This window comes from Elephantulus edwardii, unplaced genomic scaffold (genome assembly GCF_000299155.1).
Source record: "Elephantulus edwardii isolate Elephantulus edwardi_28Jun2011 unplaced genomic scaffold, EleEdw1.0 scaffold00044, whole genome shotgun sequence".
NCBI classification, from domain to species: Eukaryota; Metazoa; Chordata; class Mammalia; order Macroscelidea; family Macroscelididae; genus Elephantulus; species Elephantulus edwardii.
This window is the reverse complement of record NW_006399794.1, coordinates 7,281,551-7,291,087: the sequence shown is the minus strand read 5'-3', so window position 1 is coordinate 7,291,087 and position 9,537 is coordinate 7,281,551. Positions and strand designations below refer to the sequence as shown.

The 9,537-nt window shown below is 34.1% G+C and overlaps 1 pseudogene across 1 annotated transcript; it reads right to left on the bottom strand.

The window, feature by feature from the left end:
* Window positions 1–4,109: 4,109 nt before the first annotated feature.
* LOC102849323 lies at window positions 4,110–5,099 on the bottom strand (annotated as a pseudogene). The gene has a single exon (XR_438873.1). The product of XR_438873.1 is annotated as an olfactory receptor 478-like (transcript).
* Between the last annotated feature and the right edge of the window lie 4,438 nt (window positions 5,100–9,537).

Here is a 9,537-nt window from a genome sequence, read left to right as displayed (position 1 = left end):
AGGGACATCATGCTTAGAAGAGTGTAGGGAAAGTGCAAATGAAAGAGAAGAAGACCATGGATGAGATGGATTGACTCGGTTACTGAGGTAAAGGGGTAAGTGTGTCAGAGACAACAAGGTTGGCTTAATATAGAGCAGGGTTCAGAGCTGTTGTACATGGGGTCACTAGGAGTCACAAGTGACTCAACAGCACATAACAACAACTGTGATGTTAAAGGCACATAACAACAACTGTGATGTTAGCCAGCCAAAGGCCACCAGGAACAGTTCTGTAGCCCAGTAAATCAACTTTGCTAATTTGCTGTAGCAAAGAATTGTACTGTGGAGGGACATAACGTGTCTCACAACAATGGAGAGAGCAATGGAGAAAAGTGTCATGATTTTTTTAAATAATTTTTTTCTTTTTTACTGCTTTACTTACAAAGTTCATATACATTGTTTTCCACACCAGATCTTTCCCATCTTTCCCATTTCCTTAACCCACCTCTCCCTCCACCCATCAAATTGTGTGACCCTAGGATTATGCCCTCACCCATGTTTTTAGAAACTTTTAGATTCCTATTGAAGTATCCTGAGGAGGTTCTAGGTGAAGCAAGGCCAATTCCTGAGCTAGTTGCTGTTTTTGAGGAGATACAGAAAAATGGGATGTAATCTGGGATTAAAAGGTATCATGAGATGATAGTACTTCATCAATTGGATAACTTCAGTAAGAGAAATAACAAATCACCCCTGGGTATATAATGGGAGGAAACAAATTATAATTACCCACCACACTGTGCAACCCTGTAGTTTCACACCTTCTCATCCTCACCACTCTGCTCCCACTTGGGTTCCTATACTGATTGTCCTTCTACTTTTAGAGTAATGACCTTATGCAGTATTTGTTCTTATGAGACTGAGTGAGTACACTCTGCATAATACTCTCAAGGCTTTCCCAAATTATGTAGTGGTTTTTTGAAATTGTTATTCCTGAGTGCTGCATACTATTCCACTGTGTGAATGTACCACAGTTTCTCAATCCATTCGGTTGTGGTTGGACATTTGGGTTGTTTCCATGTTCTTACAAGGACATTCTTGTACAAATCTCCATTTGTGTCTCAGTTCTAATTTCTGTGGGATATATTCCTAGTCATGGAGTTTCTATGTTGAACTTTTTGAGGAAACATGCTGTTTTCTTTTATCAGTTATTTCAAACAAGTTACTTTTTTTCTGGAAAATAACCATCTCATTTATTTATCAAATTTATATGTGATAAATAATTTATAGTATTCCCTGCTTTATTTTCTTAATGTCTGTAGAATATGCATAATTCATCTTTTTATTGATTAATGGTCCTATTAATAATCTTGGAAGAGTTCTCCTTAGTAGTAAGGATGGTAAAAATTTATTTCACTTTCTTAGGGCATGCTTTCAGGAGAGACCCTCCTTGTAAAAGGACATTGTGCCTAGAAAGATAAGGGATCAGAGAAGGAGAGGAAGACCTTCAATGAGATTGACACTGTGATTGCAATGATGAATTTAGACACAGTGGAGATGATACAGGTTTTCCATCTATTCTACATAGGGTTGCTATGAGTCAAAGTTGACACAATAACTTCTAGCAAGGATGGCAATTTTATATGGTTTTCTAATTTTATTCACTTTTTCCAAGAATAAGTTGAATGTCAGGCAACTCTTCTTGGTACAGTAACTGGGAATACTCCTTCCATCTTTTTATACTTCCTCTATCATTCAATTTTTATTGCCCATTTTTACTAGTATAACTCAAAGCTTGAGGTTTTTTCCTTCAGTTCTTGGTCCTTTCGATTTATTGTCTACACAAATCTTTTATTTTCTTCACTGTATTTTGTATATAGACACACCATTAGTTGACTACTCACAAGATTTTAAGATCCCTGTTACTATTTATGAAAGCTAAATGTAGAACATTGTCTTTGTGAACTATATCACTCAGTCCTGCTGTCCCCAAGATTGTGGTCTTGAGTCTCTAGGCCTAGTGACTAACTCTTGCAAGGCATTCAGTTATAGCTAAGAATTTTTCATAACTCTGCTCCCTGTGTGCTCGATTTATGGTTACATTATCAGCACGTGTACATATATAAGTAAATTATCTTCATACAGTCTTTAAATATGCAATGTGGTGATGTTAATTATATCCATATTATGTAATCACCACCACCTTTTTTAGCAATAATTCCATGTTGAGGTGTAGTGAAGGGCCTAGTGTTTATATTTAGCATCTGGCTGAGTCTCCCCAATACCTTATTTATAAAAGTCAAGCACTTATTCCCTGACCTTCTTACAGTCAAGGGTGTTGGAAACCCAGCCCTTACTGTCCTGTTTATATTTCCCACATAAAGAAGGGCATTGCTTCATTGTCTTCAATTAGAGGCTATAAAATTATTTCCTTATTGGGAACCAATGTCAAATTATTTGTTCACCTTTTTTGTTACTTCTTTTGCATCCTCTATAAAATAAAGATTAAAACCAAAATTGCATTCGATTAGATGACGCACCTATTACTGAGATATAGAATAATTGAAGAAAATAGCTTGGGCTTGAAAGAAGATGATTACTTTAGTTGTTGACAATTTATGCCCAAGATTCAATAGACAAAAAGTATTTTGGTCTAAAACACTAAAGAGGACAGAGTAAACCAGAAATGGATATTATAGTCATTAGTAACAATAATTAAGCATCTCTAGGAGCCTTTAATATTAATTGAATCTCAACATCAAGAAAACAAAAATCCCTGCCACTGGACCAATAGGCAACATCATGATAGATGAAGAAAAGATTGCAATTGTCAATTATTTCATCTTACTTGAATCCACACTCAGAATCCTTGGGCCAGAAGTCAGGAGATTAGGAGACATTTTACATTGGGAGAGTCTGCTGTAAGGGACATCTTCAAATTACTGAAGAGCTATGATGTCAATCTAAAGACTAAGGTGTCCTAGATTCAGACCATGATCTTTTTAGTGTCACTTACAATGCATCTGAAAGATGGACTATGAATAAGGATGGCAGAATAATTAATGCTTTTGAGCAATGGTGTTGAAGTGCTGAATATCTCATGGATTTCCATAAGAATAAACAGATATGTCTTGGAAAAGGTGCTGTCAGAGAGCTCCTTGAAGGCAAAGATGATGAGGCTTCATCTCACATGCTTTGGGCATGTTGCTAGGAAAGGTTATTGCTTGGAGAGAAACATCATGCTTGGAAAGCTGGAGGGAAGGCAAAGGAGAGGAAGACCCTCAACTATGCGGAATGACATAGTGACTACAGCAAAGGGCTTGAATGGGTCAGAAATTGAGGATGACATAGAATAGGACAGAGTTCATATCTGTTGTTCATAGGATGGGTGTGAGTCTTACTCAATTTGTAGGCACATAACCACTAACACCACCATCACCACCACCACAAAATGGTTTTTAGGGCCCTGAAAGTGCCCAAGGGTAAATAAATTACTCCCAAAGTTTGATACATTTAGTAACTAAAATATTAAGATACAGTGCTCATTCCCACAGGAAAGTTATCAGTTTTAACATAACTGAGGCATTCACAGGTTAGTCATAGAGATTTCATACTCTATATTGGGATGACCAGAATTCTGAACAAAAGTCAGAGCCAGGTACCTAAGTGCAGTGATAGAACTTTATGATGTGATACAGCCTGTCCTCAGCAGTAACATTTCTACAGCAGACCAACTCTAGAGATTTTACTATCTGATTCCACTTTGCTATTTTTTTCTCCAGATGCACCAATCAAGGTATAAGAAGGGTTATCAGGTTCATTTCAGAGTAAGCTAATATTGAAAACAAAGATAGCCTTAAAGGTTTGGAGGTACAATAATTTTGAGATACTGTTGCTAATGAAAAATAGTATATAGCCTGTGAAAAGAATTTTCAACAGTTTAAAATAAAAAAAATTTATGTGAACTGTCTTAATTACAAATTTGATTTTGTTTCATTACTGGTATTTCACTATTTCTGAGTTATACTTTTATATCTAAAACATACTTGCACATTTAGTATAAACCCCCATATCAACTAATAATATGCAGATAAATTTTCACTAGAGTAACTCAATTTTCTTTTAGTAAGTATTCATGGTATCTTATTATAGAAAACTTTACAAAAGAAAATATTTTATTAAGATAATATTTTCCTACTAAGTTCTCTCTTGAGAGCCCCCTTAATCTCATTATTCCTAAGACTGTAGATGAGGGGGTTCAACATGGGAATCACCACCATGTAGAACACAGACACCACCTTGTTCTGGTCAGTCGAGTAGCTGGACTTGGGCATCACATAAATGAATGTAATGGTCCCGTAGAACAGAGTCACTGCAGTGAGGTGGGAGGTGCAGGTGGAGAAAGCCTTGTGGCGGCCCTCAGTGGAGCGCATCTTCAGAATGGTGATGAGGATGTAGATATAGGAGACAGCTATGACGAACACTGTGACCACAATGATGGAGCCAGCAGAGAATGAGGGGACCACTGCAGGAACACTGACATCAGAACAGGAAAGTTCAACTAACGGAGCAAAATCACAGAAAAAATGATTGACCCGATTTGGTCCACAAAAGTATAAAGAATGAAGGCACAAGGTAAAGCAGCAAGCATTGAGAAAACCACCCACATAAGCCACAGAGAACAACTGGACACAGACTTGTGTGGACATTTGGGTCGAATAGAGCAGTGGGTTGCAGATTGCTACAAAACGATCATAAGCCATGGCAGCCAGAAGAAAGCACTCAGCTGACCCAAAGAAAACAACTGAACCAAGCTGGATGGCACATCCAAGATAGGAGATTGTATGTGTCTCCACTAGAAAGTTTACAAGCATATTGGGTGTGACAGAAGATGAATAACCAATGTCCGAAAAAGCCAAATGACTCAGGAAAAAATACATAGGATGATGGAGTTGGGAAGAGATTCTGATAAGAATGATTGTGCTGAGATTGCCAAATAAGGTCACCAAATAGATGCATAGGAATACCATGAAGAGGATGACACGGAGAATTGAATTATCTGTTAAACCCAATAAAATGAACTCTGACACTGCAGTCTGGTTCTCTTCCGCCGGAGAATCCATGAGACAATGTAGATAGTTCAGAAAGGACCTGTGAGGGAAAAATTGCAGTAAAAATGCTATCAATTTAATAGTTTCTCTTTTCTTTTTAGGCTTTTGAGTTTGAACATTTTATTTTAGAGGAGTTAGCTATTTGTAAAAAATTTGGTTTCCATGCAAAATTGGTATACTTTGTGTTTCATTCATATACATTGTGTTTCACACATTCATTGTGTGTGAGGGGGTAAAGAAAAAAGTGCAACAATGAACAAATGAAAACCCAAAATCTCTGTAAATGTTCATTAAAATTAATACAAGAAAATTTTTTAAAAAGTAAAAAAAAATCAAAATAATTAAATGCCCCTCAACAAACAAATGAATTGAGAAAATTTTGGTACATTCAGAATAGTTTCATTTTTATAAATTCTTGCATGTAAGTCCTTATTTTAAAAGGTTTTATCCAGAAAACCAAGTTTTGTTTCAAAAATTTAGTGATTACTTAACGCCCTAGAAAAATGCATATATTTATGTACAATATTTTGAAATTACTTTTACTAGAAATATCAGATAGCTTACTTTAAATATCTTTTCTCTTTTATATTATAATTCTTTACACAATTGAGTCCAAAGTTTCTTTAAAAGTAAAGATTGAAAAATGTAATACACAAATAATGAAAGAATTGATAAGTGTAATGAAGATGTACAAATATATAAATTATAGGATTCAGTAGTAAAGATTGCTATACTAGTCAACATTTATTTAATGCTTAATAAAAAACAGATATAGGATTAATATTTTATTTTCATAAATTATTAAGTATTTGTTATTCCTCTTTAATAAATAATGAAAGTGAGAGTGGAAAGGTTATGGAACTTACCTAACATGACATAGAAAGCGGTAGAATCAGGATATGAGCCCCCAAATTTCGATCAAATCCATTTATTTAGTAACTATGCTGTAAATAAAGTGAAATAATTATTTATATGTAGATGAGTACACATGGAAATTGGTTGATAAGACATTAGCTTTCAGCTTTCCGATGGATAATTGTAAAACAGATGCCTCGTTACTACATAGTACATAAACTCAATCTCTTAAACAAGAATATTTTTCTAAGAAAAATAAAATTATTCTTGGTATTACTACCTCAAAAGAATTTCAAATTAGGGAATGATAGATCCACTTATTGTGAATTTATTAAATGAAATATTTGTAATTAGAATATTGTTTTATTACGTAGTGTGAAATAATAATTTGTAAGGAGACTGATTTCAGAACAGAGAAGTTCAACTAAAGGAGAAATCTTAGGAAAAGTGGTTAATTGGATATGGTACACAAATGATTAAAATATAAAAGCAAATAGTGCAACAATGAACATTGATACAAGGAACTATGTAAACCACGTGGAATTGCTAAACATAGATTCATGTGCATAGTTGATGACTAACCACACATTGATGAATATGATGGTTTTATGTTAATACCTATATGATTTTCATTATAAGCTTTGTATGAAATTTACCATTGATACAAAGTTCAAGTTAACAGACAGAATGCTAACTTAAAGAAGTTATATACTTAGGTGAAAATTATAAATCTAGCTGTATTCATTGTAGAGGAAAATTTCTGTTACACTAGATACTTGCTTCAAATGATGTATTTCTTTTTCTTCTAGGATGTTATGTATGGGAGGTTGGATGTGTATATATATCTGTTTATATATCTGCATTAATTTCTCGGAAAAAAAGTGCTTTTATTTTCATCTATAAAGATGAAGAGACTGACAATAAAAGGATTAAATAATTTACCTAAAATTACATAAATGATAGAGTTGGGATATGAATGCTAAGCAGTGTGAATATAGCTCAAAAATGAAATTAAATAAATGTAAGATAAAGTCAAGTACATTTGGAAATTGGAAATGAAGGGCTGATAGATTAGCCTTTATTTTTCTGACCAAAGGGGGGAAAATGAAAATCAGGAAATTAAATTCATTGCTGTCAAAATGAACTAACGGTAACCCCATAAACTACAGAGTAGAAATGAATTCCATAGGATTTCTTGGTTGTTATCCTCATGAAAGCATTGTTAGTTACTAGCTGAGTACTAACTGGCCTGCTAATGTAATGACTCAGATTTCTGACAGCTAATGTCAGAAGTGCCTAGTTGGTACATAGTTCACTAAGTCTATTAACTAAGTCAAATAATTTTTTTTGTAAAGGAAAAATACAATTGTTCTTGATGTGGACACCACAAAGAAATACCAAGTTAATGGAAGAATGAAGTCACCTGTTATAAATTCCTTAAATATGTTTAATATTTGTAACCAAAATATGATGTTATGAAGTTCAAAATATCAGTCAAGTTACTCTGTAAAACATTATGTGGTTAATATTAAAGATGCAAAGTACATTTATTTATACAAATCGATTTACTTATTACTATAACAGTGTTCTCTAATTGTAGTATTATAAACTGAAATTCTACTCTTTTTGAGATAATCTACAGCTGAAAAAGATGGAGCCTCAAAAATTAAAGTGTTACTCAGGGTCACTCAGTTAGCTAGTAGCCAAGTTTTACCCTTAACTGCAAACCTTCTGACTTTTCATTCTGGACTTTCCCAAGTGTCTTGTGATATTTAAACCTATAAACAAAGTAAATCTTTCTTCAAAGATATTTAAAACAATAAATACTCAAAGCATCTGGAAGCTGATTATTTGTTCTCTGAGAAGCCTGTTCAGATAGCATCAAAAGGCAATATAAGATTCTTATCGTAGAGTTGATAAATAAGGAATCCTGCTAATTTAAATTATGCTTATGATTCCATATTGACCTGAGTGTGTTAACTTGTTAATTCAGTCAAGTCAAAGTTTGTTAGCTGCCTGCTTGATTAGTCTATGGTGTTACCCGACTGTGACTTGCAAATACAAGACACAAACTTAGAAAATAAAATGTCCTGAAATGGTAAATGAATATATCAGAATCATTAATAAAATGAAAAAACATCTCACCTCTTGAAATAAGAAGTTACTCATCTTTCAGTGATAAATCCAAAGTCATTGCATTTGTATAGCAGCCAGCCATACTGTGTTGCTATTAGTTTTTTCCCTTGGGGCAAATCTCTGAGGATTTTGAAGGATCAAATGAAAATTTAAAAACGCTAGGAATCATTACCACACTCTCTAGTGGATATTGAGGCATTCATAGCACACAAACACTACTAGTTTTATCAATTCTCAAGTGGCCTGTTTATTTATTTTTATTTCTCTGTTGGTGTTGGCATGCTTTAATTTTACAACTATTGGAGATATAATACATTATCTCTTAAATAAATACTGTTTCTCAGTTTATTTTGATATAAGGAATAACTTCATATATATATAAATGTGACTTTAATTTCATTTGTTCAGCATAGGTTCATGTTATAAGTATTTAGTGCTGATATGTGAAAAATATTTTATCTGGCACTTTTTAAACATACATTAGAATATTATGTAAAGTTGAATTCTTAATACCAGAGTTATTTGAGACTTAGATATATTTTCTTCCAACAAAAATTTTAACAAAAATGGGCAAGTAGAAGGGAGTACACCCATAATCATGCATAGTTTTGGCAAGTAATAGTTAAATATATCCATGTAAATAAAATCGTATAACCACAGGGGGACAACACAATATTATATTAACCTTTTAACTACTAGTAAACACCATGAGGGAATGGGTCATTGATCATGGGGCCTGAAGGCAGTAGTCTCAGGGGGCTAGGTCAATTGGCATAGCATAGTCCACAAAGACAATGTTCTACATTCTAGATAGATGAGCAGCAAATGGCAACTTAAAAGTGTGTGACTAGTCATTTAAGGAGCAACTAATCATCTCTCCTTGTCTGGAGTATATCACTGCCATTGAGTAAATTCCGACTCATGTGTTGTTGTTAGATGCCTCAAATCCACTCTGACTCTTAGCAACGCTATACACAGCTATACACAATAGATCGAAACCTTGCCGTTCCTGAGCCATCCTCACAATCTCTGCTGTGTTTATGCCCATTGTTGCAGGTACTATACCAGTTCATCTTGTTGAAGGTCATCCTCACTTCCTCTGGCCTTCCACCTTTCCAATCATGTCTTTTTCCATGGGCTGTCCCATCTTGACAACATGTCCAGAGTTCATGAGAAGAAGTTGCATTATTCTTTTCTTCAAGATTCACGTCTTTTGAGACAGATTTGTTTGTTCTTTTGGAATTCTATTGTACATTCAATATTCTTCAACCACACCACAATTCAAAGGAATCACTTCTCCTTCAGTTTTCCTTATTCATTGTCCAACTTTCGCAAATGTTTGAGGCAATTGAAAAGAGCATTACTTGAATCTAACGTACTTTAGTCTTGAAATATCAAAGACTACAACCTTAAATATAGATTACACCTCAACACCAAGAAAACAAAAATCTTTTCCAAT